The 8,666-nt window shown below is 35.3% G+C and overlaps 1 pseudogene; it reads right to left on the bottom strand.

The window, feature by feature from the left end:
• Positions 1 to 5,134: 5,134 nt before the first annotated feature.
• Positions 5,135 to 8,115, bottom strand: LOC128216166 (rho GTPase-activating protein 19-like; annotated as a pseudogene).
• Positions 8,116 to 8,666: the final 551 nt, after the last annotated feature.

The raw sequence follows: 8,666 nt of genomic DNA, 5'->3' as shown, positions 1-8,666 counted from the left end.
CGTTAGTCATGCAAGGCTCGGCTCGGAAGGTTGGTTAATAGATGCTATATAACACCGAACCTGTCATTGGTAAACAATTGTATCAAGATCAAATGACATCTACGTTGTACAAGTTTTGTCATTCTTTGACTCCCATTTAGACACACAAGAAATAAATTTTAAAAGTTCGTATTTAATTATCCATTTCCTTATAAAATATCCTTTTCAAGTTTGAAAATTTTGAATTGAAAACAAATTCAGCAGATTTAAAATGGTACTGTTCTTCATTTTCAATTGGCAACAATTTTGTTTTGTTTATTTTATCTGTTTATTCCAAAAAATATGCCTATCGCGGACACCAAAAAATAGGTTTGGGTATTTTTCGTTTTTTTTTTTTAACATTATGTCAGTCAGGCAACAAACTATATAAATTTTTGCCTTACAATCTTGTTTTAAAATAGCATTCATAATATAGTCCATGAAAACTCATTTTCTACAGTTTGAGGTGGTCAAAATGTGGTTAAAGAGGGGGCTCAAAAGGGTCAGGGTTACAACTGGGTCATGGTGGTAATATCTCCCTATAAGGTCCATGAAGATTGCAATTTTAAAATATGAAAGAGTGCTGAGTGCTGTATATATACGGTGATAAGAAAAATGTTTTGGTCATTGTTCTTTTTGTTCATAAGTTTAGACTAGACAGCCAATTTAATGCACCTTGTTCATGTAAAATGCAGCTTTCTTTGTCTCAGAAGTTCATGCTGTATAAAATATGCACTCCCCTCAATGGTTAAATTACACATCTTGGTCATGACTGTAACTGGATCACAAAATAATGGTCCTTAAATCTCACCACTTTACATTTAAATATTCATCTCTCATGCATTAGTAATGCTGTTTGTACTCTTGTATTTTTGCCCTTGTATATATTACTGTGGTAGCTTCTGGCTGAAATAATGACATATACTATTAATAGTACATCATTAACATACATATGTCAAGCTGTGAGTTGGTATTTCATTACTGTATGTACATGTAGGAAACACCTTTCTCTTTCTCTTGACATTTTCAACCAAATTAAGTAGCAAGGTGTATGAGTCAGAAAATCACAAAAATTAATGGTTGATCGGTTTACATCAAATAAATCCTACAAGCTTTGTGTTCTCATCATTCTCTAATGAACCCATTGCAGAATTGATGAGGTTTATAATAATATTTCAACATGTTGTATTGATTTTGCAATAATTATCATCACCCATTGATTTTCCCTCAGACAGGCTGCAGTCTCAAGTGTGACAAAATCAGAAATTGGATTATACCACATCTTTTGCAGCGTATTTTTATACCTTAACAATGAAAATGGTTGACATTTGGTTATCAAATTGCTATTGTCACTTGACCCATCACCAATTTTGAGAAAAATGGAAATGACCACTAGCCACTATAGGTAGAAACCGGCCTTTTAAATTGAGCCATTCATTTTATGTTTAATGTGTAGCCTGCAGTTACCTATAAAATTGCTTGCTAAGGTATGTCATTAAATAAGGTAGCCAACATTTTATAGCCTCACTGGAGGTTTTAATTCAGCTCAAGTTGTAAGTTGATATAAACAAAGATGTAACAGAGCTTGAAATTGTATGAGAGAATGCTGAACTCCCTCACCAGATAAATGGTACGACCAAGTTGAGGGTTAAAGCACACCTGAATGAGAGAGAGAGTAAGGCCATCACCACATCAATAGATAGGAACACAGCTCATGTAAACAATGGCCATGATTCGCTGATGACAACACTCATACAGTGAACATGTAGGAAACAAACTGGACATCTTGGGCGAATGAGGAATAAAATTAATTATACAGTGTCATCAAGTGAGAGGGATATTGTACATGTAGCCAAGATGCTGTTAACCACACAACTCTTACCTGTGAGTCACATCATTTGTACTTTATTGGATGTAATAAAGATTTAAAATGGCAATTTAAATGTTTTAATGTACTGTTACATAGGATTAGGTTGTACTTTTTACAAATTAAATTGAATTTTAATATATTAGTTTAATTATGGTATGGAAATTTGAGGCTGTTAAAAGATGTATGAAGTCTTTCTTACATGGAAAAAAGTCATAAATTGTAATGTATTCATTAAACATTGGAGACTGTTTGAAGCTGATTATAAATCAATATCTGAAATCAACTGTGGTAGGTAATTACAACCTTGGGACAAAGTTGAAAAGATGGAAGCGCTTTAATTACATGTATTTTATAAAAAAAAGTCAGTTTTGTCTACTTAATTGCTCACGAATGGATGATATAAAATTGCCATCCATATAATGGCATATACATGTATTATCATTGTTTTATAGACTTCAATTAATTGTATAGATCTTATCTTCAGAGACCTTATCTATTATTGTTTATTATGTATTGTCTACTAAACATTCTGCTTGATTCTCTTTGTCTTGCAATGCAAACTGATAATTTTACTGCCTTATCTTGATCTTTGGGCCCTAATCAAGTTAAAATATTTAGTGTATTTAACCAACTTTAACTGAAGATTTTGTAACATTTAGACTTAATGACTGGGTCTCTTCGGGGCCCACCATCAAAAGTTGAACTCTCAGTTTCTGAATGTTGCATACAAATTACAGTGTTTCATTATTCAAATGTAACAAAGAGAATTGTATCATTGAAATTTGACCCGCCATCATATTAAGATAATTTCGTTGTTTTATGCATGGTCACATTTAGCTGTAATTGACTCCATAAAATTCAAACTGGAGATCTTGGGTATGAAAGTCAGGTTGTAAAATTCTGCTTTTGTCAATATTTCTTTCATGTACACAAGAGAAGTGAAGAGGCCATAAATCTGCTTTTCCCATTTTATAACCAAAATAATAATAATAATAATAATAATAATAATAATAATAATAATAATAATAATAATTAATAATAATGGTAAAGGGAATATCTTTTATTAAGTACTTACATTTCAACATAGCCTTCAGGTTGCACTTTTTTTTATGATACTTTTCCTTCATTTTTGTAAACTTTTCAGAAGCAGGTGAACATTATTAGGTGTACATACATTCTGAACTAGGTTCAGTGTGACTAAGTATTAAATTAGAATTAGGCAGTCACTCAGATGATTTATTTTTTTCTCAAATCCAAACACTAGCACTCTTTAGAAACTTTTTACACCTCCAACAATTAAACAAGCCCTATAACAAGTATCTTTAGCAATGTAACAAAACAAATTGTGCTCAATATAGATTGAAGGGCTTTTGCTACTAGCTGAAGTACTTGAAAATGATTGTTTCTTTAAGACTGAAGTGACAAGAAAACCAAGGAGTTTATATAGAAACAAAGTCAGTAATATCAATTAACAGACAAACAGGAAAAGGACACACTTTCGTCAAGTCAATTTATGAAAACAATAGACTAAGTGCCTATCAAGCCTATCACTTAAGAACACAAAGTGGCAATTAACGCCAGGTAAGTGCAGTATATAAGTGTGACCGTCAGTCCGTCCAACTGTGTGTGTGTGTGTGAGACCCTGATGCCAATTAAGACGAGAGGTAAACAATGGACAGGTTGTCTCTCGTCTAGACTAGACTTTTATGTAATTAAAATTAATTTACAACCACTTAAAACAAATGTCTGAAATTAAAGATTATTTCTTGTTATAATAAAAATGCATTCTGCTGGTAATTAAGTTTATTAGTCTGAATAATTCAAGTATGACTTTAAGGCAAAGAAATAAAACTTCATGTTAAAACAATTATGTAAGCTTGGAAATCTAAGTACAATCAAAGAATGAATTCAATTTTGAGTCTTTGGTGTGTAGATGAATTATAATTCAATGAAACACCGTGAAGTCGTGAGCACGTGTGAATAACTAATACTACAGTCTTGCACTAAAATCAACAGATATTCTGTTTCTTTTATGTTTGTTTTTCGCGCGATTTATTGGTATTCCGTTTTATTTTTCTAAATACCCACTTCTTCAAAAAAAAGACGCGGCTACTCTTGGGACGCCCCATTCGCACAGCTTTTAATAGCCGATGACGTAGTAGACTGTCGGTCCTACTCCGGTGTGTCGAGAAATAGTTTTCATTTTTTTTTTTGCTTATTATTTTCTTGTGTTTTAAGTGCAAACAGTTTATATGCAGTTATCAATAAATTCGTATTAATGTAGTTATGTTTCAAATGTTAATAGTAAAAACAGTAAACACGAAAGAACTCTCTTTAAATTGAAAAGTGCACGAACACATTCACCAAATAACACTGGTCGAAAGTGTTAGCAAAACAAATGGGGAATATAGTATAAATATGATCATTGACTCGACTGTTTCATAAAAGTATGAAACGTTGTTTAAGGTACACGTCCATCTTTTCTGGTCAACTATTTCAATTCCACATTCAAACTGATCAACAAAAGAAAAAAAATGTATATTTCTATATTTTATTTTTGTGTGGTAAATATCACTCATATTTAATATAGTAATATATACACATACATAGCTTGTGTACCATAATGGTGAATCTTAAATAAGTATCTATAGCAATACATTATTTATTAGCACTATTTCAACATAACTTTAAACAAAATGAGAGAGAGAGAGAGAGAGAGAGAGAGAGAGAGAGAGAGAGAGAGGGGGGGGGGGTGAGAGATATATTACATACAATATATGGTCTCATGATAAAGAAACCATGGCGCTAGCTACTAGACTTCCCATCGTCATTACACTTATAATGCTTGATTTCGCGACGTTTTCTAAGTAGCACAATTTAACAGTATGATTTAAACAGCATACTGAAATACTTTTAATAACACTAAGCTTGTGTCTAATTCTTCTTCGAATCCTGACTGCCAGACAGGTTAATTTGAGCACATTTAGCAATAAGGCAGTGCAGTGAAAGTAATTACTTCTCAATATATCATAATCGTTCAACACTCAAACACAAGTACTCGAGGCGTGGTTTCAGTGCATGTAGCAACAAGCACTATGAAACACATGGAACCCGGGATCATTGATGCTCTTCTTGAGATCCGGACGGTTTTCACCGCCTGCGTGATGGATGACACGAGCGACATAGGTCTTGTGATGGTTCCATGAGCGCATAGCCGGGCTGCGTGAAGGAGCGGAACTCTGTGTTTCATGTAGATGCACCAAGGTCGACGATGTGGACAGCTTGACTGTGACGCTGCAAGGAGAAACAATAGTTGATTCAAAACAGTCCCACTCATTTAAATTTGTTTATTATCACAATCATCGTATTTTCTTCTCCTCGGAATAAATCTTGTTATCGTATAATAAATTTGTTTTTTTAAATGTAATTAATATTTCTGATTTCTTTAAAAAACAGTAAGTGCTAAATTTGTTATACTGTTTAAATGTCTATTTTAATGTTATCGATATCTTTATCATGTGTACCTACCAGGACGGTGTGTATTTATTGTATGGGGTATTTAAGTATGTGATGTTGGCGACGCTGTTTTCGGTGATGACAGGGGAAGTCACGCTTAACTTCAATTCTTCGTCGTCGCGCAGGTTATGTAACTTGACATTCGACAGCAGGGGGAGGTGCTTCTAGAGGATGAAATAAGGAAATATTAAATAACGCAATCATTTTTTGCAAATAAACAAATCGCTTATGCTTAACACATGCAAAGATTACTAAAATCTTACTTTAAATAATTGTTTTTCGTAACTTTATCCCAATCTTTTTTTTTAAAACAGCAAGAACGTATGCGTTCTATGAATATATTTCTGAGTTATGTTTTATCTACATATTACTTTCACAAACTGAATACACGTTTATATCCGTTTGAATGATTATATCTTTCATGTTCATGTTAAGGTAACAATTTAAGCATTATCTGGTGCGTACCTTTATTGATTCGCCGAAGGACCTACTGCGCGAATGGTTTCCCTTCTTGGTGCTCTTTTGCACATTGCCGACACGGTTTAAAGGTTTAAGGAGTTTCTTTGCAGAATGGACATGGGCAATCAGCTGAGACAGGACAGTCTTTGTGTCCTGTGCGCATTTGTACTCCTCAGGCGACTTTCTCTCCGCGAACATGTACGGTGTTCACGGCGCTCGAGCTGCGGTTCTGGAAAATACAACATTGGTGGTTCACATCAGTTATCACGTCTGCCTTTTCCTTCAAGACTTTTAACAAATAAATTTTGGAGTAATATATTTTGAGAGTATAATTCAACGTTTTAACATATGTTTTTAACATTTGATATTCAACGTAGTTGTTGGGTGAATATAATCTGATTCATACAGTTTCTAGCATTTTCCCAATATGAAAAAAAATATGCTGTTTGATAAAAAATATCCAATTAATGATGGCGGCTTAATTTGCACTGTTCAACCCAATTTTAAATAAACTACCATTATATAATAATCAACATGGTACATCGCCATTGTTCTCACCTTCGCCTTCTGTATATTTGCGCGGTCCTCCTCGTTGCAGTCCTGAGCGGCGAGCAGCTCCATGCTCGGGTTCTCCCTCTCCTGCCAGAAGTTAGCTACGTCGGCTGCAATCTCGCGGGGGACTTTGAAGATTGAATCCGTATTCTCGATCATCAGCGTGACGGCGTTGCTCAGGGTTCCAGAGGCGCTCTGAAGGCCCTCGGCGGAAAGCTTTCGGGGACAGACGATGCTAGGTGCGAATACGACACCGAGGGATGTGGCGGTCATCTTGTTCTCTGGGCAGCTTGCGGTGCGGTGCAGCAGCTTTAGGAGGGTCTCGAGGAATGCGGCGTTTTCCTGGGGCAGCAGCAACATCAGCATCTGAAGGGACTTGATTTGCTTCTCCAGTGCGCGCTTTTCCTCTTGCTCCGAAACACACAACTTGGTCATGTCTGAAATGGAGATGAATTCAACGGTCTTTAAATATTGGAATCAATTGAATATAAGCATGTTGATGTATTTATTTTCTAAGTTAATTTACTTCTATGATAGATCATTCTCAACACCATTCAGCTATTCATGACATGAACAATCACTTTCTTGACTTTTACTTACCAGCTATTTTGAGGTGAGCCTCGTAATGTTTGTGAGTGAGCAGAGGGTCGGGCATCTCAGAGAGGATCTGCTTGAGGACGGTGGCCACGTCGTGGGGGGAGAACGTGTTATCGTTCAGGTTGAAGTCACCAGTATTTCCAAGAACCAAACCCTTGAGAAGTCTTTGGCGGGCCACGTTGCCAGTCTTGCGGAAGATGCCCTCGGTCTTGAGGTTTTCTGATTGGGAGAGGTAGTCCACAAACTTACTCATGGCGTACACCAATTCCTTCGATAACGCGGTCGAGCTAGCGCTGCGCTCTGGAAGGAGAGAGAAGAAATTGTGAATACTGGATTGGTAACACACGATCGAGCAAAAAATAAATCTGTATACATTACACAATTGAATTTGCCCAAAATCATTGTAATATCCAAAGTCAAAAGCTTTTGTTGATGTGTGTACATGATTTCAGAGTTCTCATTTTAGACATTTACTTCACAGGCGTGAAAATTTCCCTTCGGTTATCCCTGAATGCTTAAACTGGTTATTACCATTATGCTGTCTTAATCTTTCATATACACTTACTATCCCAAGTAATTACCTTTCTTCTTAGAGAGTATTGTGGTGGCATTCTTCTTGTTAGCGTTATGGTCGGTAACGTGGGTTTGAACGATCTCGTCGAGTTTGTGGTCGTCCATATGGAGAAGACTGGAAAGGTGTGCCTTGCAGAACGTCGCTATCTTCTCCGGCATGGCGTCACGGAGACGCACTACCCCGCGCTCTGCCTCGGTCGGCCCGCTTCTTTGGGACTCAATCTCACACAGGTCTTTGGCTGAATTGAAACAATATTTTTTTAACAATTATATTGTCATTAACATATCAATGTTGCTTATCAAATACATTATCATTATTAATCAAACTACAAAACTTCAAATAATAATAATAATAATAATAATAATATAATAATAATAATAATAATAATAATAATGGTAAAGGGAATATCTTTTATTAAGTACTTACATTTCAACATAGCCTTCAGGTTGCACTTTTTTATTAGATACTTTTCCTTCATTTTTGTAAACTTTTCAGAAGCAGGTGAACACTTATTAGGTGTACATACCATTCTGAACTAGGTTCAGTGTGACTAAGTATTAAATTAGAATTAGGCAGTCACTCAGATGATTTATTTTTTCTCAAATCCAAACACTAGCACTCTTTAGAAACTTTTTACACCTCCAACAATTAAACAAGCCCTATAACAAGTATCTTTAGCAATGTAACAAAACAAATTGTGCTCAATATAGATTGAAGGGCTTTTGCTACTAGCTGAAGTACTTGAAATGATTGTTTCTTTAAGACTGAAGTGACAAGAAAACCAAGGAGTTTATATAGAAACAAAGTCAGTAAATATCAATTAACAGACAAACAGGAAAAGGACACACTTTCGTCAAGTCAATTTATGAAAACAATAGACTTAAGTGCCTATCACTTAAGAACACAAAGGTGGCAATTAACGCCAGGTAAGTGCAGTATATAAGTGTGACCGTCAGTCCGTCCAACTGTGTGTGTGAGACCCTGATGCCAATTAAGACGAGGTAAAACAATGGACAGGTTGTCTCTCGTCTAGACTAGACTTTTATGTAATTAAAATTAATTTACAACCACTTAAAACAA

The sequence above is a fragment of the Mya arenaria genome, chromosome 2 (assembly GCF_026914265.1).
Source record: "Mya arenaria isolate MELC-2E11 chromosome 2, ASM2691426v1".
NCBI classification, from domain to species: Eukaryota; Metazoa; Mollusca; class Bivalvia; order Myida; family Myidae; genus Mya; species Mya arenaria.
Note: the sequence above shows the minus strand (reverse complement) of the source record. Positions and strands in the feature narration are given on the sequence as shown.